Raw genomic sequence first — 27,005 nt, forward strand, 5'->3', positions numbered from 1 at the left:
GATGCATGGGTTTTAAACTGAGTAGAGTTATAACAAGTTGCTAGAATTTCTTCATGCATTTAACAGACAAGTACTTTTTAAAAATCTTATATATTTTTTGAAATGGCCTACACATATAGGGCCACCCTGTAACAAAACAGTAGAAGCAAGACTGGAAGAGGATGGGGGGAAAGAGAGATATTGCAGGAATTTACACAACTTGGCAGTGGGGAGGGAGAGGGAGCAGAAGGGGTGCAGCGTGGCATTGGGGAGAATGGAGGGAGAGATGGCAGGTCAGAGATGTTAGTGTGGCATCACACCAAGCTGGGTTCCATCTCTGTGCCTCCATTTGCCAGCTACATGGCCTAAGGCAAGACATTGAATGACTTAGCCTCAGTTTTCTCATCTGTAAACCAGGGACAAAAATAATCTACTGCATAAGGTTGTAGTGAGGATTAAATGAGATAATTTCTACATAAAGCCAAACACATGATAGGCACTAAACAGATGGTATCTCTTATTATCATTGTGGTGGGCAGCCTCCAAGAAGGTCTACTATGATCCTTGCCTCTTGGTATTCAGCACCTTGGCATGATCCCCTCCAAAACGAATCAGTGCTGACCGATGTGATCAACAGAAGGCTGCAGAATTGATCATTTATGAGGCTCTGAGCCTTCTCAAGTGAGATCACAAAAAGGAATAGCAGCTTCTGCCTTGGTGTCTTGAATCAATTGCTCTGGAGGAAACAAACTATCTTGTCTTGAAGACATTCAAGCAGTTGCATAGAAAGGCCTGCATGGAGAGATGCAAACTTTCCACCCCTTTGAGCTAGCCATCTAGGATGCAGATGCTCCAGGCTCACTCAGTCAATCCTTCAGTTGACTATAGCCTCAGCTGACATCTGACTGCAACTTTATAAGAACCAATCAGCCAGGTCACTTGCAGATTTTGGACCCAAACAAATGGTGAGACATAACAAATGATCATTGTTGTTTTATGCCACTAAGTTTTGGGGTGATTTGTTATGCAGCAGTAGATAATTAATATGGGATGATAATATTCATTATCTAAAGCTACATAATCAGATTTGAAAACCTAGTGGCTCAAAAATAACAAAAATCATTGATTATTTATTGTGGTTTCTGTGGGTCAAAAATGTAGATAAAGCACAACAGGGACAGATTAACTTTGCTGTGATATTCAGGGTATCAGCTAAGGTGGCTTGAAAGCTATGGGCTTGTATTAGTCTGTTCTTGCACCGCTATAAAGAACTACCTGAGACTGGGTAATGTATGAAGAAAAGAGGCCTAATTAACTCACAGTTCTGCAGGCCGTACAGGAAGCATGGCTGGGGAGGCCTCAAGAAACTTACAATCATAATGGAAAGTGAAGGGGGAGCAAGCACATATTCACATGGTGACAGGAGAGAGAGCTTGCAAAGCAGGAAGTGCCACACACTTTTAAACCATCAGGTCTCGTGAGATCTCACTCACTATCATGAGAACAGCAAGGGGGAAAATCTGCCCCCATGATCCAATTACCTCCCATCTGGTCCTTCCCACAATATTGGGGACTGCAATTCACCATGAGATTTAGGTGGGGACACAGAGCCAAACCGTATCAGGGCTCGAGTCATCTGAGGGCTCATTTGCTCATATGTCTGGCAATATATATTGGTTGTCAGTTGAAAGCCTAGCTGGGGCTGCTGGCTAGTATACCCATTGTTATGGACTGAATGGTATCCCCCTGCCCTCGAATTCACATGTGGAAGCCCAAACCTTCAATACCTCAGAACGTGACTGTACTTGGAGATATGGCCTTTGAGAGGTAATTGAGTTAAAACGAGGTGATTAGGCTCATTTTAGGGTTAGGCCATAATCCAATCTGACTGGTATCCTCATAAGAAGAGGAGATTGGGACATACAAGAGACACCAAGGATGGGCATCCACAGGGAAAAGGCATGTGGGGGCTCAGTAAGAAGGTGGCCATCCTCAAGCCATGGAGAGAGGCCTCAGAAGAAACCAACCCTGCTGACACCTTGATCTTGGACTTCCAACCTCCAGAACTGTGAGAATTAAATCTCTGTTTTTTAAGCTGCCCAGTCTGAAATTTTGGTATGGCAGCTTTAACACATTAATACACTCATGCTCGTCCTATCCATGTAACCTGAGCTTCCTCACAACATGGTGAATCTGTTCCCAAGACAACCAGAGAGACAGAAAGAGAGACAGAAAGAGAGACAGAGAGAGAGACAGAGAGAGAGAGAGAGAGAGGCTGTACCACTTTTATGACCCAGTTTCCGAAGTCACATAGCATCACTTCTGACATTTCCTGTTCATTAGAAGTGAGTCACTAAGTTATGCCCATATTTGAGGGAAAGGGAACTAGATTCCCCCTTTCAAAGGAAAAATAGTCAAATAATTTGCAGACATATTTAAAAACCATCCCAATCTTTACCATCACCACCATGTTCATCATGCAGATTTTAAGATGCTAGCAGGCCAGCCAGGTGGAGGTGTGTATGCCCCAAGCAACTTGGATTGGGAATGTGGATCTGGAACTCAGGGCTAGAGATGTGGGTTTAGAAGGCATCCACATAGAGAAATAGAAACGGAATGTGACCCCAGACAAAGGGAGAGGGCTTGGCCTTGAGGAATGCCAAACTCAGCTTGGTGCGCATGAATATGGTTTAAAATGCTGGGAAAGACCTCAAAAAGCCAGCTACCTAACCCACCTTGGATATTTAATAAAAAGAAATGTACTAGTTTTTTCCAGTCCACTAAAGCTTCCTACCAGCAATGCTCCACAGCCAGAATAGTTTTCAAAACATGATGGACTCAAAGATGATCAGTGTCTGCAAACTGGGTCTTAGGTGACCTACAGGCCATCCTGTTAGATCCTATCCAGGAGATCTGGCTTTGGCCAGAACCCAATCCCTGTCCACCTCCAGCAAGGGGCTGCTCTCTTGGGCTGTTAGGTGCCTCTTTCCATCAGTGACTATGACTGGCTAGCTTGTAGAGACTCATAAACTCAACATAGGAGCTTTTTAAAACTTAGAAGTTTTTAAAACAACTTATATTTAAAATAACAAACAATATATGTTCATTTCAGAATAAATCCATACAGGTAACCAGCAAGATGACAATAAAAAAACACCCATAATCTTACCACGCTGGGTCATGGCTCATTGAAATTTTGTTGGTATCTTTCTGTGCTCTGTGCTCTTACTGTGCACAAATACATTCTTTTTAAAAATGGGATCATATAGAATATTTGGTACTTTTTTCATTACATATGATATAATGTGAAATGTCTTCCACTCCATTAAGTAAATATTATTTTGCAGCATCCTTTTAATGATTTCTGAGATGATCTGTGATTTTACTTAATCCTGTATGACTGAGGAATTAAGCAGTTTCCAAATTTGTTTTTTTCCTACTTTTTATCTTGAAATAATTATAGATTTGTGAAAATCTATAATAAGATAGTACAGAGAGGAATCTCTTCATCCAGTTTCTCCCAATGGTTACATTGTACATAATTATAATACAATATAAAAATCAGGAATTTAACCTTGGTAGAAAGTTTGTGTGTAGTTTCAGTCATTTTATCACATGTGTAGATTTGTGTAACCACTACCACAATCAAGACAAAGAACCATTTCATCAGTACAAAGATTTCCCTTCTGCTACCCTTATATATTCACACCTACACCCTGTCTTCAACCTCTGACAACCACTAATATTTTCTCCATCTCTATAGTTTTGTCTTTTCAAGAATGTTATACAAATAGGAACCATAGAGTATGTAACCTTTTGAGACTGACATTTTTTCACCCAGCATAATGCCCAAGTTGTGGCATGTGTCAATTGTTCCTTTTTATTGTTGAATGATATTCTTTATATAGATGTAATCACGGTTTATTTAACCATTCACCTATTGAGGGGCATTTTGTTTGTTGACAGTTTTTGACAATTACAAATAAAGAAAGTAGGAACAATCGTGTATAAGTTTGTGTGTTAACATAAGTTTCCATTTCTCTGGAATAAATGCTCAAGAGTGTGATTGATGAGTCATATGGGAAGTATATGTTTAGTTTTTTAAAAGAAACTACCAAGCTATACCCACCAGTCAGTAATATATGAGAAATTCAGTTCTGTGCATACTCACCAGCATTTGGTATTTTATTTTTTAAGCTGTTTTGTTGTTGTTGTTTGTTTGTTTGTTTTTGAGATGGAGTCTTGCTCTATCGCCCAGACTGGAGTGCAGTGGCGTGATCTCGGCTCCCTGCAACCTCCGCCTCCTGGGTTCAGGTGATTCTCCCCTGCCTCAGCCTCCCGAGTAGCTGGGTTTACAGATGTGCACCACCACATCCAGCTAATTTTTGTATTTTTGGTAGAAACGAGGTTTCACCATGTTGGCCAGGCTGGTCTTGAACTCCTGACCTCGTGATCCGCCAGCCATGGCCTCCCAAAGTGCTGGCATTACAGGAATGAGCCACCACGCCCTGCATTTTTAAGCTGTTTTAATAGGTTTATGGTGATATCTCAGCATAGTCTTAATTTGCATTTCCTTTATGGCTAGTGATGTTGAACATCTGTCCTTATTTGCCATCTGTATAACTACTTTGGTAAAATATATATTAATGTCTTCTGTATATTTAAAAATTTATGGTCCAGGATACAGTTTATCTTAATATATATACCAAGGTTGCTTGAAAAGAATGTGTATTCTGTTGGTGGGTGAAGTATTATGTAAATATCAATTAGATCAGGATGGTATTAGTGTTGAGCTTTTCTATATCCTTGCTGACTTTCTGTCTAGTGTTCTATCAGTTGTTGAGAGAGGGATGCTGAAGTCTCCAATTACAATTGCAGAGTTGTCTATTTCTAATTATAGTTCTATCATTTGATTTATTTATGTTGAGGCTATGTCGTTAGGTGCATCCACATTTAGAATTATGTCTTCTTGGTGAATTGACCCTTTTATCATTATATAATTATCCCTTTTTTATTCTTGGTAATTTTCCTTGCTGTCGATTCCACTCTCTCTGAAAGTAATATCACCACTTCAGCCTTTCAGTTTATTATCATCTAAACAACACTATTCAGCCTTTGCAGTCATCCACAATTATTAGAATTTCTTGGTTAGAGTCTTTTGACTACATGTTTTTAAAGGTTTTTGGCTGTATTGACAAATTGCCCTGCAAAAATTTACCAACTTAATACCTCAACATTTGGGCAATCCTAAATTAAAAGCAGAGCTTTCCCAATTTGATAGGCAGAAATCTTATAACTCTATGGAGGTGGAGTTGGTGGTGGTAGGTGCATCTCTAGATGACTTAAGTTCAAAAAAAGTCAAGAGATCTAAAAAAGAAGTCAAAAGATCTAAAATTCATAAATCAAGAAATAGGGGCATATGCATATTCTGAGAATCCGCGGGAATGCCAGATGCCACAGCCATAAGTAGCTGCCCTTGAGGACTGGACAGCCAGGACTGGACAGTGGGATAAGGTGACAGCTGGTTAATGGAATGGTGCCGCAGAAGACTGGTGCTTTTGTATTTAAGTTCTCTGTAGCATTACAATTTTTAAAAGCATGTAAACGTATTAATTACCTTGACTTTACAAATGACATTTGGTTGTTGGTTAAGCTTGCATTTAAATGTATTATCAGAACTCCCATAACTGTGTAATCCTAACACTAAGTAAAACTCAGCCTCTCTGGGCGCAAATTATCACTCCCAACATTCTGCAGGCTGGTGGCGGCGCGGGTTGTCTTCGGACGCAAACTACACCTCCCAGGATTCCGCGAGCCAAGGTTCTGGCCGGGGCCGGGGCAACTGAACTCGCGGTTTTGCGCACGCGCACAGGTTCCGCGCCGGGCTCGCGCGCCGGACAGGCGCACGGCGCACACCTACGAGCCTGGAAGTGGCGGTGGCTGCGAACCCGGCGGCGCGGCCAAACCTGCGCTGGCTGCGTGGGCCTCCTGGGCCAGAAGCTGGCGCCGGGGGCGGCGGCGGGGTGGGAAAGCGGCGCCGCGGTAGGGCCTCCTGGACGCGTCGGCGGAGGTGGCTTCGATCCTCTGAGCCCAGGCTTCAGGTAAGACGCACGCGCTCGGGGCTGGAGCGGACTCCGACATCCGCCTGGGACTTGAAGTGGAGGGGCCGAACCCTCGACCCCCTGGAGGGGACGACGCGGTGCCGGGCCCCGGGGTGACGGGGAGGTTCTAGGACGCCTTCGGGAGCCAGGAGAGTTTGCAGAACGGAGGGGTGACGTGTGAAGCGAGCTGAGGGAGGCGCGGGAGGTGGGCGGGGCGGGGGTGGACCCTCAGGGTCGGGGGTCGGGGACCGGGGACCGGGCAACGCCCTGGGGCTTGCCAGTTGGAGCCCTCAGCTCGTGGCAGGCACTGGCGTCGGGTCCTCAGGCGCTTTTGCTTTGGGAGGTGATGGGTGGTGCACATTTGGCGGGGGTGGTGGGGAGCCACGCGAGGTGCGCGGAGTGGGCCTGGCCCTCCCGAACTGCCTTTGAAGGCAGAACCCGGGCAGGCCTGCAGCTGATCCCTGGGCGCCTTGGGGGCCAGTAGGGCACCTACCGTGTGTGTCCGGTGGTAAGAGCTTGCCACGGCCTGCTTGGCAGTGCCGGAGTAGCCTCTGAAGAAGGAACCCAGTGAACTCCTGACCCCATGTGTGTGTTTAGGAACCCGTCTCCCGCTCACTGATGGGAACTCTCTGCTAAAGTATGTGACCCTCAGGCCGGAGTCTTGCACCAGGTGCAGAGCGACCAGTGTCCGCCTACTTTATGCCAGTCAACACTTAGAGCCTACTCTTGGGAGAAACAAGGCTCCGCGTGGAAAGGGATGACTTCACGGTTATGGGGCAAGCTTGATAGGACTTAGTAGCTAAGAGCATAGACAGAGGAGGTTTAATTCACCAAATGTTTACTATAATATGTTCCCCGCCTTCAAATCTTGGTTCTCCGCTACTAGCGGTGTGCGTTTGAGCAAGTCACTTATCCTCTCTTAGCCTCTGTTTCTTTCTCTATGAAGTGGAGATGAAAGTACAGTGCCTTTATCACGGGGTTGCAGTGAGGATGAAATAGTGCCAGGCAAGTCTTCAGCCCAGTATGTCTAACTGTGTGGCAAATATCAGCGGTCGTGGTGACTAACGATAGAAAGTGTTAGAGGTGCTTCGAGTCCAGGTTCATCTTTAATGGGACTAGCTGCCCTCTCTGGCTCTCGTGAATCTTGCAGATCTTCCAGCTCACCCTTTCATATTAATCTTGAGGAATCTCAGTCCCTGCAGAGCTAGGAAAGAGCATAGGTCCCCTCATCCCCAGGGATGGTCAGCATGTTCCGTCCTGAGCCTTGGGCCCCTGCGAGAACGAGAAGAGGAGAGTGGAGATCTTCAGCAGAAAGGAGGGCATGGTGCTGGTGGCTGGGCCCTCCGTGGCCATGTAAGCATGCTAGTTGTCAAGTTCTTGCTCTGAGCCTTGCTTTAGAAAATATTTAGCAATAAACAAAGGCTTCTAGTAAGTATTGCACTAACTAGAAAATTAGATTACCAAATCTCCCATTCCAAGGGTCCTTGCCAATCTCAGCTTGGTTGTCAGTGGGATACTTTCCCCCAGGACCTACCAATCAGGTGATTTCCAGGGTTTCTTAAATTGGATGAAATAATGAATGTGAAAGGTGGAAGCTGCAAATGTCATCATGGGCTTTGGAGTCAGTTTTGGTTTTGAATCCTAACCCCTCCACTTAATCGCTGTGTGTCATTAGGCAATTCACTTAATGCCTCTAAGCATACTTCCTTAAATGTAAAATTGAATTAATAGCATTTACTTCAGGTTTGTAGTGGGGAATAAATGAGATAATGCATGTAAAGCAGTTAGCACTGTGCCTGGCTGAGAGTGAAAACCAGTGAACAGGAGTTATTTTACCATTATGATTAATAATAATATTAGAAAATAATTGTCAGGCATGGTGCTTTGCCTTTGCTGTCTCTTTGAATTCACAAAACCACCCTGTGAAGTAGGTATAATTGTGTTTTTCAAGCCAGGAAGTGAAGGCTTGGAGAGGTTAAGAATTGGCCTAAGATCACATAGCTGCTAAGTGACAGGGATGGGAACTCATATCCTGGCATCTCAAGCTCCAGAACTGGTGCCATGTAATTCTCCTTCTCTGCAGACCATCTTCCTTGCTGTTCTTGCATTCTTGAAGCCCAGTTATGACCTGGGGCAGCCTCCAGTCTTGCAGCAGGGAGTCTTCTCACACCAAGTGGGTTGGAGGCAGGACCCTGCAGCCTGGCTATGTGTTTCCTCTCTGTGGCTGGTGTTGGATGCGTGGTGAAGCTGTAGGGGGCAGTCCCTGAGTGAGTTCAGGGGAGGAGGTGTTAGGAAGAGGCAGCCCAGGCAAGCCCTGTGGCCTCTTTAGGGTCTCATCGCAGGATGGCAGGGCTGGGTGAGGGTGCAGGCTGGGTGGGACCTGGGAAGCTTGTGTATGAGAAGAAATGCCTTCGTTTAGCTCCTGGGAAATGTTCTGGGGCTGCATAATTCTCTGAGCCTGATCTCTGCTTTGCGAAGGAGAGCAGCCCTTGAGCTGTGGATAAGGGAGGAGAAGGAGCTCCAGACTGAGAGCCAACATTCTGCCATTTTAATCCTGGCTGCCTGTGAGAGCTCACACTGCCTCTCAGGACCTCTTTTATGAAATAAAGAGTTGGAGGAAATCATTTCTAAGGGTTCTTATATCTCTTAAAGGGCAGTGGTTTTGTAATTCTAAATTGATGGCTTAACCCTCTCAGCACAGTACCAGGGAACATGGGATAATTATCACACTAGTATGTTACCTAGACTCTCCTTAGGGTGAGAGAATGGCCACAACTCCCTAAGCCACCTGTCACAGCCAGGTACTCTCTCTGCCTGGCTGGGTGGGGAGGAATTACAGCAAGAAGGGTTGGGTTGCTAAGTTACAGTCCAGGGCCTGTGGTTCTACATTTCCAGGCCACCACACCTGCTCTGCCCTTGACTAATAAAAAGTCACTGCTCTACAGTCTACTCCGCTTCTCTGCCATTGAGTGTTCCTCCAAGTCTGATGACAGATGAGCACAGTACTAAGAACAAGACCTTAGAGGCAGGTTGAAATCCTGGTGCCCCTTCTTGAGCTTTAAGACCTTAAGCAAGGTACTTAACTCCACTAAAACTTGCTTTTCTCATGTTAAAAGAAAATGGGGATAATACTGGTACTGCTTTGGAGGGTGAGGCTTAAATGAAATAGGTCAGGAAAAAGGCTTAAGACAGTGCCTCTCGCATAGTAGGTGCTCAGTAAAGTAAGATGGTGAGACCATTCATCTCTATCCCCTACCCAGAGGCCAACATCTTTTTTTTCTTAGCTAACCTGGACAAGGATCAATCCTTTTGTTTTCTCTGGCTTCCCATGTCCTCACTGGTACATACTCCAGCACCTCTGAGAGAATCAGATCTTTCACTCTGCCAGTGGTGACTGCCATTGATACAATCTTATGCTACAGATTTATCTGTTTTCTCCATTCTGAAAAGGCTAAGAGAAGGCCCCTTCTTTGCTGTGTAGTTGCTCTTCAGCCCTGAGCTAAGCCTTAGGAAGGGATTGGGGACCTGGTCTGCTGTATTGCCACACCCAGTGATGAAACACACCCCAGGGTCCTTTGACAGTGGAGGTTTGTGGCAGGAATCATGGCACATCCTGGAGTGGCATCTGGAGTTGCCACAGTTGTGCTGGGTCCCAGAGCTTCTAAGAGAGTCACACAGTAGCCATTGTAAGGAACTGGAGATGCAGTCCAAATTTGCTCTATTCAGGGGCTCCTTTCTCAGGGGACCTACCTCCTCTCTGCTGGCCTGCAGGGATGGCCATCTCCCTATGTCCTCTACTGGTGGCTGCTTTAGACCCAGACTCCATCCTTAGTCCATTTAGCTGTGGCCAAGAGACCTGGACTCGTTTCTTGCCACTCCCACACCACAAGTGGTGCACTTTGTGTGGGAAGGAATGGGTTGGGGCAACTTGTCTCAAAAAGGAGCTTAGAGGCTGGCAGGCTTCTCAGATTGCCCCAGAGCTTAGGCTTATGCATCATCTTAGCAAAAGCTGGGAACAGAATTTATTTAGCCTTTACTGATACTTATGGAGAGGGTTATTCTCAATTGAGTTAGTTGTTTAACCTGGGCTAGATAGAAATGCCTTGCTGAGTATCACAAAATTGTGAAATGTTAGAAGAACCTCAGAGCAGTTCCTCTCAGTATTGTGCACAGGTAAGAATCACCTGGAAGCTTTATTAAGACACAAGTTCCTGGGTCCTCCTCTCAGAGAGATTCTGGTTCTGCAGGTCTGAAGTGGGGCCCAGGATTCTGCATTTCTCAGATCCCAGGTGATACTGCTACAACAGGTCCACGGATCCACTGAGTCCTGCTTTGGAGGACACCATGGCCAGCCCTACTCCCCGCTGTGGAGTAGCCCACATGGGTTTTTGTTTTTCGCTAGACCACTTCCAGGCAGGGGCTCACTGCCCTGCAAAGTAGCTGGTCCTCCATGCTCAAACAGCTCTAGTCTTTAGAAAAGTCTTCCTCCAACTGACCATGCTGAGCTCCACCTCCCTGTGACTTCTTTTTGCAGTTCTTACTCTAGGTCCCTGAGCAGCTGGCACAGCTGTGCTGGGCAGGACAGAATGGGAATCATATGTGCCCACAGTCCACACTTGTGCCTGGGGCTTGGGTTGCACGTGTCATCATCATGCATGTGTGTCCAGTCAGGTAGAAGGGGTTGCATCCACTCCTCAGGAGCAGCCCCACTCTTGTTGTGCAGCAACTCAGGTATTTGAAGACGCCATGGGTGCAGGGGCTTCTTTTCTCCAGGAAAGTGGCCCTACTCCTTCTAGCATCCTATGCAGTGTAGGGGTTCTCAGTCCTTCCTCATCCTGGCTGCCCCAAGGTGAGTGTCCCAGAAAGACTCACATAGCGTGGGGTCGTATTAATGACTAATTGTACAGACTCTAATTCCTGACAAAAATGCATAACCTGAACCTAATCATGAGAAAACATCAGACATTGAGGAATATACTAGAAAATAGCTGGTCCTGACTCTTAAAAATTGTCAAGATCATAAGTCGAAGATAGACTGAGAAGCTACCCCAGATCAGAAGGAACTAGAGAGAGGTGATAACTGGATGCCATGCTTCATTCCGGACTGGATTCTGGACCAGAAAATAGAAACCATATGTTAATAATAATATCATTATCATTATAGTATCAATATTCATTTCGTGAAGTTTTGTTATGTAAGAGAATGTTTTCATTCTTAGAAAATACATGCTAAAGTATTGAGGGCTAAAGGGGCCAGATTTCTTCAACTTATTTAAAAATGATTCAGTAGAGAGACAGAATTTGTATACAGTTGCCCTCCTCAGGGAGACTTGTTCCAGGACCCCCCACAGATACCAGAATCCAAGGATGCTCAAGTCCCTGTTATAAAATGGTGTCATTATTTGTGTATAACCTACGCAATCCTCCTGTATACTTTAAATCATCTCTAAATTCTTTATAATACCTAATACAATGTAAATGCTATGTAAATAGTTGCTATACTATATTGTTTTTAAATTGATACTTTTTTTTGTATTTTTAATTTTTTTGAATATTTTTGATCCACAGTTGGTTGAAGTCACATATGCAGAACCTGCAGATATAGAGGGCTGACTGTATATAGAGAGAATGATTAAACAGAGATGTCAAATGAGCAGTTGGTGAATCTGGGTAAGAGTGTAGGAGAGTTCTTTGTCCTATACATGCAACTTTTTTTGTAAGTTTAAAATTATTTCCAGATAAAAAGGAGATTGCAGACCCTGTAGCCAGCCTACTTGGGTTAGTCTTACTTCCTCTGTAAACTTGGCTTTCTAACCTTTCTGAGCTTTGATTTTTACCATCTATAAAATAAAAATTATCATTGCAAAGTGAAGAACCTGGCACCTAGTGATTGGCCAGTTGATCTTAGCTATGATAATATCATTATTATTAGGAAAGGGAGGAGTTGAGGGTGACATGGTGGTAATGAGACCAAAGGAAAACTCAGCCTAATCCTGTCACCTCCTTCTGCTTGCTGATGTGGGATCTCAGGGTCCCTGGGTGTCTGGCAGGGACCTGGCTGCCATAAAGCATCACCCTGCAGAAGGCTTTGCAAGTAGTCACCTGAGCCCATAGGGCTCCATTGTTGAAACCCAGGTCTCCTGGCAGCTTTATCCCCTGCCTTCCCTGGCACTTCTGTGCCTGCCCCACAGCCTGGGCTCCCCGGGCTTTACCTCTCTGGGTATGCAGTGCCCACTGAACTGCACATGGCTTTGGGCCTGGCCATCACTGCCTATGGCTTGGAAGGCTTCGTGGTTTGCTGGACATTTGTGAGAACTAGACAGTGATGCTTGCTGCAGACAGATTTGTAGCAGTCATGAGTAATTGGGACATGTAGACACATAACAGAGATGCTTATCTTATCCTCCATCACCACCAAAACACCTCCAAAAACTTGCTCAAAACTCACCCACCCTCCAGCCAGCTTCCCTGGACGATTTCTTGTTGTGCACACTTTCTCATGTTTCTTTGTGAATGTTTTATGCTTCCTATACTGGGTGTTTTCAGCTCTCTTGATCAGTTCAACCCTCTCAAATTGGGCCTGAGGGTCCATCTGGATCTGTGTACACACTGGGGTCTCAGCATTCCCTGTAAGAATTGTTTTCATTTGATTTTGCAGTTCCACCTAGAAAACCTGGTGTAGGCGTGTTCTCCGTTACCTTTGTGAGCCACACAACAGAGGTTCCTACCGTTCTGTTCCCTGTTTGCGTCCCTGTTTATGACCACACTGGTACACAGTGATGCCAGAGAGGGCCAATACAGGTACATGTCACTTCCAAGTGACCCATTTGTGCTAAGCAAAAGCCAGATGACATGGCAGGCTGTGTGGCAAGCAAAGATTTCTGCGTTATTTGGAGGCTGAAAACCGGTGAGAGGGTTGCAAATGAGCTGGTGGAAGGCCGAATGTCCTGCCCCACACTCAAGCCTTGGTTTATCCTCAGCAAAGACTGACATCACCCTTCTCACCAAAGTAGTACAGACTTGAATTCTGTTGGAGTTTTTCCTGCTTTAAAGGGGTTCCTTTTCTATTGATAAGGCAATATAGTCACAGTCATCAGCTATTGATGATGGATTAATGTCTCCAGCTTTGACTTTGCTTTGCTCTTTATTCTAAAGCAAGAAGATACTACCCATGTCAAAGTTTTAATCTAAGAAAGTGAGCCTTTAACTAAATGTTAAATCTGCCTTGATAATTAAATGTGTTAAGTTTTACAAGAACCACTCAGGCTGCCAAGATTTTGCCAAAGGGTAAATACCTTGGTCAGAAAACCTGATTTATAAATGCCTGAATTTATCAATAGCATTAGGTTAATATTTAATTTAGGAGCAAATGTAAGCATTATGTTATTAATACCAGTTCCACGTACTACTTCCGATAACCAAAAAAAAAGAGGGGGAAAGAGATCATTCCAAGGATAAGCTTGAGTTAGTGAAACATGTTTACTCCTTACTAATTCACAACATGTAAGACAACAAATCAATACAGCACTGAAAGCTTCCACAATCTAGCACTAGTACTTCAGGCTGCATTTAGGACAAAAACACTTTTCAGTGACAAAATAAGATTTCTATAATTTTCAATTGGAAGTGTGAACAATCCTTAAAAGTCAAATTGCTGTAAAAGTAAAATATAAGACCTTCTGCACCATTGCTGACCCCCTCCTGCCCTAGGCCGTGCCTGATCTTCTGCAGCCTGGGAAGGTGCTGGCTGGTGCTGGCTGTCTGGTCCCTCCACCTCCGTAACCCTTCTCGTGGAGGAGTGACCTGTGAGCAGCTGGTTCTGGCAGTCACAAAACTGGGAACCCGGGCACAGGCCATGGTGAGGCCAGTGGGAGAGGGGATTTGCTTTAGACCAGAGCTTGCAAACAAGCATCCGTTTTTACCCGGCAACCGTGAGGCCAGCAGCCCCAGGCCTTGGTGCACGTTGTCTTCACTCAATTTGAATAATTGCCAGAAGTTACAAATTAGGACACATTTTAAATAGATTTTTGCTTCTCTGGGAAAATCAGAAGAGTATTGCTATGGACTGAATCATGTTCCCCACATTTATATGTTGAAGACCTAACCCCCCCGTGATTGTGTTTAGAGATAGATCATCCTAATAATGAAGCTTAAATGAGGTCATAAGGGTGGGGCCCTAATCTGATAGGACTGGTATCCTTATAAGAAGAGGAAAAGAGATCAGAGTGTTTCTGTCTCTCCCCACCTCCCTCTCCTGGCTTCCTTTCTCCCTTCCTTTCCCCCTTGCTCACTTGCCCCTCTCCTCCCTCCCCACCACACAGAGAAGAGGCCGTCTACAAGCCAGGAAGAGAGGCCTCACCAGAAACCAGCCCTGACAGATCTGTGAGAAAATTCTGTCATTTAAGACACCCAGTCTGGTATTCTGTTACGGCAGCCCAAGCAGACTGATACAGATAGGTACCACCAGGCTGCTTTCCCGCCATTCTCTCATCAGCTGGCATTAGGTGTTCAGTCTGCAGGTCACACAGCCCACCCTCAGCTTTACTTTCTCCATTGGCTCTGGCCCTAGCAGGCATGTGAGTGTGCACCTCCTACTCTGGGCCCCGAATTCCTGGGGCTTTTACTCCTTATCAAGCCTCAAAGCCCTTATGGGCTTTTCTGTGCCTGTGTCTGGGGCTGGCCAGGGCCCCCAGAAGTACAGCCTGCATCCGGCACCAATGACCAGCCTCACATGGTGAGATCCCCAAGGCAAGTGGCCCCACCCCACCTGCCCAGCTGTTACTGGGGTCTGCAGTTGCAACAGCATTTTTGACACTATCCTCTGATGCTCAGAAAAGCTGGGATCCTAGAAAGGAGGATTCACTAAGTCTGGGAATCTGATAACATTTAGCTGTTCTTAGGAGCTTAGTAAAGTGGTTTGGGGGAGTGAATTGGTAGCTTCCTCCTGTCTGCCTCAGTTTCTAAAGGGATTTTCTAGGCATGTTTTTAATCTCTTCTTGATTTCTTTTTTCTCTTTCTTTTGAAAAAATTTTTGTTTTATCATGCTTTGTCCTGGCTGAGCCACTAAGCCCTTTGTTCCCCACTCCAGTTGGTCTCTAAATTTGGTGCCCAATGTAGAAGAGGCAGAGGCAGATAAACATGGTGGTGTTGGAGTACCCTGGTCTGTGTGGGACTGGAATGCCAAGAAGGTGAGGTCCAAATGGCGCCTGGGCTATTAGCATAAGACAGTGCTTAGAATCCATGTTCAGATCCTGCCTCCATTCTGTACATGCTGAGGGACTTGGACACATTTACTTAGCTTCTCCCAGCCTCTGTGTCCCAATCTATAAAGTGGAGTAATAGAAATAGTGTTAGCCTCTTAATGTTGGTTTGAAGATTGAATGAGAAAATATACCTACAGTGTTCAGTATACTGCCTGGAACATAAAGTGTTAGAGGCTGGTGATTTTGAGTGTGTGTTTCGAGGTAAGAGTGGGTTCATATTTAATAGTTGTTGGTAATCTGGGAATCAGTTTTAGGTACTGATTGGATCCTTGCTTGGTAGCAGGATGGGATGGGAGGTACAGCACAGGAATCAGCTGCTGGTCCCAGAGCAGTGGAGGGGCCAAAACTCCACTTAGGGCACGAGTAAGAGGAGTGATAGGAAGAGCCAGCTTTTCCTAGTTTGATTACCTCTGCTTTTCTAAAGGAAAGCAAACAAATAAGGATCAAGGTTGTTGGGTCCCCTTTGAAGCCCTTTCGTCTCCTTCAAGAGTTTCACCACTGGGCACTGTGATCACATCCACCCAACATTCACTCATCTTCCCTTCTCCCTGCCCCATAGTCTGATGACTTTCAGCTGGTCAGCCAGTGTCATTCTCTGGTCATTGTCATGGGTCCAGGAAGGGACTGGGCTGCAAAGTAGGGTGGGATGTGCGTGCCCTCATTTGGGCTTGCTCCTCCCTGATTGAGTCCTCTGAATGTCTGAGGTGTTTCTTTCTCTTTTCTGCCCCTTGCCCCACTTTAATGAAGACTGGATCTTCTGTATCTTGAGGGTGGTTTTCAACACAGTCTTTAGAGTCCAAGAACACTGAGTTAAGACCTAAGCTTCATACCTGTTGTAACCTTGGGCAAGTCGCTGACCCTCCTCAACCTCTGGTTCCTCATCTAAAAATAGGGAATAATGATACTCCATAGGGTTGGGGCTAGTACATAGAGGAACGTTTTAGGGCAAGACAGCCGGGAAGCACTGAAGCACGCAGCTCTCCTGGCATGGAGCAGGAGCAAGGCTGGAGGACCCTTTGTTAGGGCACCTGTCATGTCCTTGCCCAAGCAGGAAAAGGGCTGATCTGTTTGTTTTTTTTCCTCTGTGTGGAATGGCTCGTGTCAAAGACCATCTGTCCTGTACAGATCCCATCTCATTGGAGGCTCTGTAAGCCCAGAGGGCGATGGGGTCCTTTGCATCAGTGACCATCGGACCTTCATGCCCACTCGCACATCCTAAAGAATCAGCCTCTGTTTTCAGGAAGGCACTAAGTAGAGACAAAATGTATTATCCTGGGTGGCCCATGCCTCCAAGTGCCACCTCTCACCTCCTCATGACAAGACTCCATCTGAGCAGCCCTTGTCTCTGAGAGGCAGCACAGGTGGACGTGCTTGGTGTTGAATCCTGGACTGTTGACACATGGCTCAGCCTCTGAGCCTCTCTCTGGATGGAAAATGGAGACAAAGTGCACCACCCTGCTGAGCAGGGGTAAGGAAGGATTTAGCAAGGCTGTGTATGCGTGTGAGGGACCTAGCAGCACTGAGACGTAGCAGGAGCTCAACAGGTTGGGGTGCTAGCCAGATCTGACTGCAGACAGGGTGAGCTTGCATGACTGCTCAGAAGTGAGTTCACTGGGAGACAGGATTACGGACAGCAGGTGCAGGAGAGGCACATTCCAGCTCTGCTTTTGTGCTCTCAGAGTAAGTGCACAAAGGAGGGTGGGCTGCTTAGGACTGAGAGGGAGTTCCTCGTCACTGCACAGTCAGATTTCTTGTGATGCTGGGATCCTGGCCCCTGCACATTTCAGCAGAGCCAGGAGACAGATGAAGTGGGGCATGGAGGCCTTCAGTCTGAAAGAATTCTTATCCCTTTGTCGCCAGTGCCCTGGGGAGGCAGTTGGTGCACAGACTGCCCTGAACAGTCAGACATTAGGACCAAACAGACAGTGTCAGTCAGACCAGGCTGCAGTCCTGTGGAAGATAGCGGCTTAGCTCCAAGTCTCTTCAGTCTCCAAGGCCAAGGAGGGCCACCTGGGCTCCCTCACTTCCCTTGCCTCCTTGCTGCTGTTCTGTTGTCAGTGAGACTGGCAGCCTCTCCAGGCTGTGATAGCCCCACAGCAGTGAAAATTGGCCTGGAGAAAGGGGAACTCACTGGGTCTGTTGCCCAGTAAGCAACTTGGCCCAGTTATTCTCCAACATTGTGAATTTTCCTCCTAGAGAATTGTGTGTTTATTATCCAGGAACATTTCGATGTGGTGATGGGGAAAGACCTCTTTATCTTCTTTAGGGCTGGAGATCCGATTAACACACTCCTTGCCTCCATCTGTTGTCTTTTGAAAACCTTCCTGAAGATTTTGCGTGATCCTTCAGTTCGGCTGGCTTATGCAGGCTGTTGGGAGGAGGGGCAGGTGCCACAGGAGTGTGGGAAATAGACTGACAGTGTTTTGTAGTGACCACTGACTGCCCAAGTACTTGTCGGCTTCCTACTACCACACTTTGGCTACCTAATTCACAGTAGGTAGAAGTGCAAGGGTGGCTTTCCATGTCTCCATAGTGACAAAATACAGTAATATCTATGTTTATTAAGGTTCTCCTCTGGATTCAGGACTAGATCTGTTTTTTTTTTTAAGTCTCCCAGGAGAGATCCTGAGATCCTAAGACAAGGATTCTTTAGCAAGTAGATGATTTGTATTCAGTCCCAATAGACTTGTAAACATGAATGGGGAGTGAGAAAGTGAGAGAAGGAAGGGAAGGCAGCCAAAAAGTGTGTGTGTCACGCTTGTTACCAGTGTGGACAGCTGGGGCTCAATCCCACTGGGGAACCCTGGGAGCCATTGTAGAACATGTCTCAAAGCTAACCTGCCTGAGGGGTATGGGATTGGGGTATTCATCAGACAGTGGTGTAGGCTACCTGCTCGTAAGTGGTAAAGTTGGTAGAAACTCCCAGGCAATGAGAACTCCAGGACCTATGCTCTAACCACCATGCTGTTTCTAGCAAAATGTTGCTCTGTCCATCCCCAGCAAACCTTTCTTCCCATTTTCCCCTTGGAAGGGTAACTCAGAAACCTGAAATGCCCAGTGCAGGTCCATGCAGGCCAGTCTGTCCTGCCTTCCATCAACACTATTCTGGCAGGGCCTGAGAGTGGGGATAGGAAGATGGGAGTTGGGAGGGGTTAGGGACTGAGGGATTGGGAAGACTTAGCAGCTAATTAGAAGCAGCCCCCATGACCCCAGTTTCGAAGGCTGGTCTCTGCTTAGTTGCCAATTTGCCTCACCAGGCCCCCACCCATGTTTCCTGGTTTATGAGCTTTGCCCTAAGGCCCTGATCTCAGTGCTTTGCTGGGATTGGCCACTGCATGTACAGTCAGCCAGGTCCAGATGTGGACCCTAGACTCCTGCCTGCGGCCACTGCCCCATATGCCCACCTGCTGCCAATTCTGCTTAAGAGAGGGACAGGTGGCAGAATGATCACTAGAGAGATGATGCCTGGTGGCTGAGATGCCCACTCACATTGGAGGTAAGTCTTTCCTCTCTTCTAGCTGATATTCCCTGGGTTTGTCTGTTTTGGCTTTAGCCTCTGTTGGAAGCTATTCTTTGATCAGGGCAAAATGTGCATCAGCTCATAGGGCATGCATCTGCCTCCCGTCTCTCCAGAGAGGGCCTAGTTTTGTTTTTTCTGAATATCAATTTATTTCTTGTTTACTCTTCAGAATTCTCTTGTAATTTATAAATAGTGATTTCTTTAATTCTTTATTGTTTCCTTTTTAACTTATTTATTATGTCAAGTAAACACAAAAGAGTACAAATATATAAAGAACTCCACCATCCTCCACAGTGATCAGTATCCCCCTGTCGGGTTCTGTCTGTCTACTTTGTTCGCTGGAGGATTTTAGAGCAAACCACATTCATGTCATTTTACATGTCATTAACATTTATAAAGACTCATGTTCTCAGCTGGGTTCGGTGGTTCACACCTGTAATTCCAACACTTTGGGAGGTTGAGGCAGGATTGCTTGAGGACAAGAGTTCAATACCAGCCTAGGCAACATGGCCAGACCCCTTTCTCTACAAAAAATTTAAAAATTAGCCAGGCTGGTGGCCCGTGCCCATACTCTTAGCTACTTGGGAGGCTGAGATGGGAGGATCGCCTGAGCCCAGGAATTTGAGGTTGCAGTGAGCTGATATCATGCCACTGTACTGTAGCCTGGGCAAGGCAACAGTGAGACCCTGTCTCAAAAAAACAAAACAAAACAAAAACTCATGTTTCTTATCTAATTTATTTTAAAAATAAATAAAATAACTTTTTTATTTTGAATACATTTTAGACTTACAAAAAAGTTACATAAACCACTCCTCCCCACTTCCCCTACTATTAACATCTTACAGAACACAGTATAATGATCAAAACCAGGAAATTCACACAACACATTAAACCATAGACCTTATTCAAAATCGTCCCACTAATATTCCCTTTCTGGTCCAGGATGCAAACCAGAATCCCACACTGCATTAAGTTGCTGTGTCTCTTTAGTCTCCTCCAATCTGAGGCAGCTCCTCCATCTTCCCTTGTCTTTTATGACATTAGCCCTGTCAAGTACTGGCCAGGTATTTGGTAGAACATCCCTTAATTTGGGTTTAAGGTTTTTTCTATTAGCTAACCTACAGACCTTATTCAGAGCTAGAACTGGAACGAGAATCACAGATCCCCATTTAGAAATACAGATTGAAGTTACGCATTTTGGGCAAGAAAACCACAGAAGTGAGGTCCTGTCTTAGTGCATCATATAAAGGGGTACATTACGTCAATATGTTATTACAAGTGATGTTAATTTTGATTACTTGGTTCAGGGCATGTCTGCCAGGCTTCTCTACTGTAGTTTCTATTTTTACCTTTGTAATTAATGTTCACCTCATGGGAAGAATCTTTGAGACTATGCAAATATTCTCTCATCATACTTTTTCACCCACTAATTTTAGCATCTATCAGCAGATCTTGCCTGCAACAGTTATTACTGTGATGTTTGCCAAATGGTGATCTTCTATTTCCATGATTGCCTCTACATTTTTTAATTGGAATTCTCTAAGGAAGATCTGTCCTTTCTCTCCTAATTATTTATTCATATCAATATTGACTCATGGATATTTTATTCTATGGGTTATAATTCATTACTATTACTTTTTAATTTTGGTACTAAAATTATCCAAGATTTAGCTGTTGGGAGCTCTTTCATGCTGGCTCCTGTGCCTTTTCACTGTCTCCCCATCATTTTTTTTCAATACTTTTACATTCTGGCACTACAAAATGTTCCAAGCTTGTCTTGTACTTTCCCTGCCCTAGCCCTGGAATAAACCATTTCTGCAAGGAGCTCTGGTTCCTTTTTGTAGAGAAAGATTTTTAGAAGCCCAGATCTGGGTGCTGGGTATACTGATTGCTACTGCACTGTCATTGCTTCCAGGCCCTCTTGGTGAACTGAACTAGGGACGCCTATAATTCCAACCATTTCCTTAGCTATGACAGTTATCACTAGATACTTTGTGGGAGGAGAATCAGTGTCTGAAATTAGCACCTTGATATTTTGTGTATACAAAAAGTGTTTGAACTGTGCTTGACATAGTTCCTCTTACACCTGTCAGTCCAGTCATTCCTTTAGGGTAAACACTCACAAATATTCCCACTGTTCCTCCTGCTCATGTTCCTCCCTGGTGCCTTCCTCCTTGCCACCCCAGCGTGAGTTCCTCTTCAGTTCCCTGGTCTAGATCTGAGCTGAGGATCTCAGGGTGGTCTCCTTTCCACCCCCTGGTAAGACAGTCTCTCCTCGCTGTATTTCCATTCTCTTTAAACCTTTTCTCCCTTTTCTTATTTTATCCTTTTTTTTTTCTTCTCCTAACCTCAAATGTCAATGAACTCTCCCTCTTTCTGGTTTCTTTCTAGCTCCTGGCTTCTCCTCTTTCCTCCTAGAGATCAGATGTCGGAACTCCAGCTGAGGGCATGTCTTACTGGGCACACAGGTGTCCTCTCTTGAGAAGAACTATTCATACCATGGTGGTGGTAAGGATAGCTGGTTCTTATGGCAGGACCATGGGACACTGGTCAAAAATGGTCATATCAGCACTTTAGTGTGGTTCAGCACAGTAGTTCTTAGCTGGTGGAGTTGTATAGAGAATGTCCAGTTGGGGGCATGCCTATTTGAAAGAGCATGTGCAGTGATACAATTTTACATTGAAAAGTAAAATATATGGATAGATGTTGATATAAAATACCGACTTCAGATAGTAAAGGTTGATGGAATCCACTGGTCTTGAGGAGCAGACTTTGCAGAAGAGAGTCTTATGAATGAGGGAGAAGGGGATACTGAACTTTACACGTCAGTTTGGGGCATGAGAGAGTTTCTCTTTATTATCAATGAGTGTATGGGTTGGAAAAGACTGAGGAAACACTGAGTTTAATTAGATTTCTCAGCTGCAGGGTTTCTAGGCTCACAGAGACACTCCCCTAGAGATGAACAAGGCTGACTGGAGGTGCTGTTAAAACCCAGCTAAGAAGGCAGCCACAGAGCTCTGGCCTCTCACCTGTGGCTGGCCCAGAAGTTCTCAGCCTGTGTTCCACAAGAGCCTTGAAGACCTGAATGAAGGACATGAAGTCAGGGCGCCACTATATTCTCCTTTCTGCAGGGCCCTCAAGATAGCTGTGACTTTATCCTCTTCTCTCACCACCAAGAAGGCCCATTAAGATGTGAATGAGTGGAAGTTTTATTAAAGGATGAGCTTTGAGTTCATCAGAATTTATTTAAATTTAAATCTTCTGCAGACGTTGGGACTGAATTGCCATCAGGAACATGCTCCTGTGCCCACTTCATGCAGAGTGTGACCCACCAGCTTCCTCTGTGCGCTCCCTTCTAGGCCCCCCATTCTAACACTCAGGCTCTCCTCTCTTGTGTTAAATGGGGAGACTGACCTTGGGAGCTCCTAACTGGTTTTTCTACCTCTTCTCCCAGAGAACCTCCAGGCTGCTCTGCTCCAAAACCTATAATAGCTCCCTATTGCCTATAGGATACAGTTCAAACTCCTTGATCTGGCTTCACACCCTCAGCTGATTTTTCTAAGTTTCTCTCTACTTCTCCTTGTGAACCATCCATTCCAACCAGACTGGGCTGTGTGGTGTTCTTGGGTCACATTCCCTGGACTGCCTCCTAGCCCCTGCCTTTACACTGTTCAGGTGTCACATCTCGGTCCCTCTGAAAGCTCCAGGAAACAGCCACACCAGAGGACTTGTTTGCTCCTCAGGAGGCGCCTGGCACTTCCTGACTGCAGGGCTCACTGAGGCCCACCTTCTGCCCGTTTTGTGACACTTTGGTGGCCTTAGTTCTCGTTCCCTACTGGCAGGTGGCACCTGTATAGAAAATTGTCACAGATACTCTATTTGATTGTTTTCATGTCTCATGAAAAGGTTTCTTAGGGAGGGGGCTTCATTTGCCCAAGTTATAGAAGAGTCCAGGGGAAACTGATGCCAAATAATCCCCCTGGGCTAGAGCACAGAGCTCAGAAACAGGAGACGCAGCCAGACCCTGCATGTTTGCCTCACGCATGACACTTTGCAAACAAGTTCTCCCTCCATACCAGTTGGAATGTTCTGGCTGTGGGAAGCCAAAATCCCAACCCAACCTGGCTTCAGCGATGAGGAGTTACCATTTCTCACAGCAGGATGTCCAGAGATGGGGCTCGGAGATGTCACCAGGGTCCTCTGTATCTCTTTGGCCATGCCGTCCTAGGCACTGTCTTTGCCTCAAGCTGGTTTCCGCATGGTCAGCAGATGGCAGCGAGCAGCCTTAGGACAACACCTTCTTTTTCTGTCTAGTGGGTAGGAACATGGCATGCGACACCTCATTCCTCAGCTGAATTGGTCCCACTCAGGTAACTTGCCACGGCTGGGCCAGTAACTGGCCGAAGAAGTAGGCTTTGCTGACAGTCCACCTGAGGTGCAAGGTCTCAGCTTCTCTGAGCCTCGTGGGTGTCAGCAGGAGGGTGGCTGTCTGGACACACTAGGGATGTTGTTAGGAAAAGGAAGAGGGCAGAGGGCAGTGGCTGCTGGGGGAAGCAATAGTGTCCATTGTGTTGTCTTGTCAGTACACTCGACCTGGACGCCCAAGAAGCAGAGGGTTGGCGACTGACCAGGCCCAAGGTGCCAATGACATGGTGACAGCGTTCACTGTCTGGTCTGTCTCCATCTTCTTTGGAAGGAATCTTCTCCTGCTTAGCTATAAAATCCTTTGTTTCAAATGACTGTGATGAAAAGTGACAGTGCCTGCCTCACCACCGATCAGTTTTTGCTTTGAGTCAGATGAAGGCAGCCACGTATGTCCAAAATGTTTTAAAATGCCAATGTTTTGTCTATATCCCAGTGGCCCTTTATTAGCTATCTGGTGCCTTAAAACCTTTTTATTTTCCTCTCCACTATATACTGCATCTGTTAGGTTGAACCTGATGGAATGAAATTGTGGTTTTTATAAGTCAAAAGTGGTTGAGTATCACCATTCACAAAATTCAACTATACATCATTTCTGACCTCCACATTCCTGTGAGGTGGGTACTGTACCCCCATTTTCATTGATGAGGAGCCTGAGTTTAGAAAGGACATGCAGTAGGTCAAGGAGCTGGGGTTTGAACCTGAGTCTTTCTGTCTTTTTATCCTCAAACTTATCCAGACAGTGCATATCCTCTTCTAGGAGCTACCTGCAACCAGTAGTGCATTGGAAGCTGAGAGCCAGGCTGGTTTGGGAGATGATGTGATAGCTACTGATTGATCAGTGATACCTTTAAAGTTGTCTCCAGAAGAGCAAATCCACAAGTCAAACTAATGTATGGAGTTGGCTTCCCGAGACTGAGGTGTTCTGACTGTCCTAGATACAAGTTCCCCATCCCTCAAGAGAGTTCGAGCAGCTCATCCGTATCAGACTGGCCCAGGCCCTGGAGCTAGGCAGGTGGATGGCGAAGTGGAGACCTAACTTCATGAGAACCTGAACACAGAAGCTGCACAGCTGGGCCTGCTGGTGACCTGCTGGTCTCCCCAGTCATCCCCACTGGGAGGCAGCACTGCAGCAGGTGTGTGTGTTCTAGAACACCTCCATTCTTATTCCTGATTTGCTGTGTGACGTTGGGCAAATTGCTTCTCTGGGTAAAATGAGGACTTGCTTAGTGGTTGTAGCAATGGAATTCCTTCTTAAGAGCACAGAACCCCTTTTTCAAATGAATTCTTATGGTCCCTGTATTAGTTTCCTAGAGCTGCTGCAACAAATTAGCACACATTTAGTGGCTTAAAATGAAAGAAATTTTTTCTCTCCCAGTTCTAGAAGCCAGAAGTCCAAGATTCAGGTGTCAGCAGGGCCATGCTCCCTCTGAAGGCTCTAGGGGAGAATCCTTCCTCGCTTCTATTTTGCTTCTAATGGTTTTGGTCATCCAGTCTGGTTCTTTGGCTTATAACTGCGTCACTCTAGTCTCGTCCTCATCTTCACATGGCCTTCTGTTTCTCTGTGTGTCCTTTTCTGTCTCTTTTAAGGGTAGTCACATTGGATTTATGACCCATCCTCATCCAGTATGATCTCATTTCAAGATTCTTATCTAATTGTCTGTGCAAAGAGCCTTTTTCCAAATAAGGTCATCTTCTAAGGTTCTGGGTAGACATGATTGCCTGAGTGGGAGTCACCTCTCCTTTCTCCCTTCTGAGAACAAAAAATGAAGCCACTCCTTTGTATCCTGGCTTCGCTGGGCTTGTGTTTATTACTGGCATCCTGCTTCATAGCTGATTGCTAAACAGGTGAGAAGCCAAGGTCAGCGTGATGCTTTATCTGATCATCCAGGCACCCAGGAGCCAGAGAGGCATAGCAACATGTCCAGTGTCACACAGCAAAGTGATAGACCTGATCTGAAGTTCTGCAGGGTTCCGGCTGCAACATTTGGCCCTTTGTCTTTCCCCCATAGTACGTGATAGGGGAGAGTCACATGCATAGCATACTCCTATGGGCATACAGGTGTTGTTGAAACCCAAAAGATATTTTGCAGTGAAGTAAAGCAGAACAGTAACTTATACTAGCTGTTGCTATTAATAAGGCATAACTAACATGTAGGCTGCTCACTGCTGCCCACAGCTTAGGCAGTGGGGTTGTGGGTTCTTGTGCCAGCTAAACGGTGATCATCTTCCTGACTCAAGATGTATCAGAAAGCAACTGAGTGATGGTGATGTGATTATAAGGATAACACTGAGCCTACTCTAATTTATATACAAAAGAAATAGGAAAACATTTCCAAGCTTTTAAACTGGTAAGTGGTAATGTGGTTCATGGCCTGCTTCTTTGGTTAAGAGCTACTTGGTTTTCCTCAAATCTGTTTGTACCCCAGAATCACCTGAGAGCTTGGTTAAAAAAAAGCAGGATGCCAAGGATACCTCAGGTTCTGGTCAAGATAGAGTAGACAAATTTATCCCCATCCCTTTTACTAATAATAGCTATAAATACTGGACATTATATATAAAACACTGGAAAACTGAAAGGTGGAGAAAAGAGTGAACCAACTAGGGATCCTGGAACTCACAGAACAACGTAATGGTGAGTTCTCTGGGTTTTCTTCTTGCCTCCTATATATTCTACCCTGGTGCTAGAGAAGCCCACAATCCAGGAATGCCAGTGAGCACAGAACAAAACAAAGCCCCAGGGAAGCTTGGTCTCTTTTGTCAAAGGACTGGAAGAAGAAACAGTTTAGCAAACTGGTTTTTTTTTTTTTTTTTTGCTGTAAATATCCCATTTCTGCAAAACACCAGGGAAAATTGCCTCCCCCTCCACCCCTCAGTTTTAGTGAAGGCCAGATGGATGGCATATTAGTCCTTTTCATGCCGATAAAGACATACCTGAGACTGGGCAATTCACAAAAGAAAGAGGTTTATTGGACTTACAGTTCCACGTGGCTGGGGAGGCCTCACAATCATGGCAGAGGGCAAGAAGGAACAAGGCACATCTTACATGAATGGCAGCAGGCAAAGAGAGAACTTGTGCAAAGAAACTCCTGTTTTAAAACCATCAGATCTAGTGAGACCTATTCACTATCATGAGAACAGCACAGGAAAGAACCCCCCCAACCCAAGATGCAGTCATCTCACACCAGGTCCCTCCCACAACACGTGGGAATTATGGGAGCTACAAGATGAGATTTGGATGGGGACACACAGCCAAACCATATCAGGTAGCCTAGACTTCCACCTTTGCCTAGTGGTAACCAGCTGCCCCACAGCCTCCCCACTTGATGGGAAGCCCAGACTTTCACGACCATCTAGTAGTAACATACATCCTTCACTGCCATAGTCCTCTTGGGGCCTAGACTTCCATCCACACCCCAGGGTGTCATTGGAGGCCAACTGCAGAGCCTGGGTTTTGACCCCCTAACACACACTGTGTGCTGAGTATCCTTCACCCTCCCAGCCACGATGGTGTTGGTGGAGGCTGAGTAGGGAGCCTGGTTGCCCACCCCCACCCAACAGTAAAGAGTCAGTGCTCTCCTTTCCCCCACCAGTACAGTTTTAACAGAAGCTACTAAAATAGAAGATTTAAGTAAGATCCAGAGTATCATAACATTATGACCAAAATGTCCAGGATACGTTTTAGCAAAAAAAAAAAAAAGTTATAAAAACTAAATGGAA

General features: G+C 45.6%; 1 protein-coding gene across 7 annotated transcripts in view; it reads left to right on the plus strand.

Annotated features, from left to right (window-relative positions):
• The first annotated feature begins 5,845 nt into the window (after positions 1 to 5,845).
• Positions 5,846 to 27,005, plus strand: part of POMGNT2 (protein O-linked mannose N-acetylglucosaminyltransferase 2 (beta 1,4-)) — a 29,144-nt gene continuing 7,984 nt past the window's right edge. The window contains exons 1-2 of one of the 7 annotated variants that reach the window (XM_058443530.1): positions 15,250 to 15,268; positions 18,601 to 18,839. The gene's annotated coding sequence lies outside the window, so the exon portion shown is untranslated. Of the gene's footprint in view, positions 6,081 to 9,994; positions 11,751 to 14,221; positions 14,463 to 15,249; positions 15,269 to 17,874; positions 18,840 to 19,081; positions 21,372 to 22,389; positions 24,422 to 27,005 lie in introns of those variants that run through there. The other 6 variants (XM_032161910.2, XM_058443531.1, XM_058443529.1 and 3 more) reach the window with 6 other exon arrangements.

The sequence above is a fragment of the Hylobates moloch genome, unplaced genomic scaffold (genome assembly GCF_009828535.3).
Source record: "Hylobates moloch isolate HMO894 unplaced genomic scaffold, HMol_V3 SCAFFOLD_8, whole genome shotgun sequence".
Taxonomy (NCBI): Eukaryota; Metazoa; Chordata; class Mammalia; order Primates; family Hylobatidae; genus Hylobates; species Hylobates moloch.